This window comes from Trachymyrmex cornetzi, unplaced genomic scaffold (genome assembly GCF_001594075.2).
Source record: "Trachymyrmex cornetzi isolate Tcor2-1 unplaced genomic scaffold, Tcor1.1 scaffold2919, whole genome shotgun sequence".
NCBI classification, from domain to species: domain Eukaryota; kingdom Metazoa; phylum Arthropoda; class Insecta; order Hymenoptera; family Formicidae; genus Trachymyrmex; species Trachymyrmex cornetzi.
In genome coordinates this window covers 10,137-10,768 of record NW_017297606.1, presented here as the reverse complement: position 1 = coordinate 10,768, position 632 = coordinate 10,137, and positions in this window count along the sequence as shown.

Here is a 632-nt window from a genome sequence, read left to right as displayed (position 1 = left end):
ATGGTAAACGTGTCTAAATTATTGTAAGAAATAATCAACAACACGAGAAAAATATCAGGGCGCTCCGAGTCTCGAACCAAGACCTAGTCTCTCCTCTGAGTTGGTAGACTTCCGTCCTGCCATTGAGCCACATAGCTCCGACGCTGATGGCTTCTGTGTTATGCCCATTATCTATAAAATTTCTTATATAACACTCTTAATTTTTAGATAATAAAGCTAACTTAATTAATGTATATATAAATGTACTTAATATGTTTTGTTGTTAGCGCATGATCACGTTAGTATCAAAGAAAAGGACACGTACATTCCATTAAAATATTTAAAACTGATTCTTTCAATTAATGTAAATATTAAGTTGTAAATAGTTTTATAACATATATATATATATAATACATTATTTGTATATAAAAAATATTTACCGAAGTTTTTCGAAGGACATTCTGAGGACGTTCTGAGATTGTCCCACAAGGATATCCTAAGACTATCCCAAGGATGTCCTGGGGCTATTCCCACGATGTCCTGAAGCTGTCTCAAGAATGTCCTGAGGCTATGACGTTTTGAAGATGTTCGAAGGACGTCCTGAGGGTGTCCTGAAGATGATGCCCTAAGAATATCCTCAGGACGTCCTATGG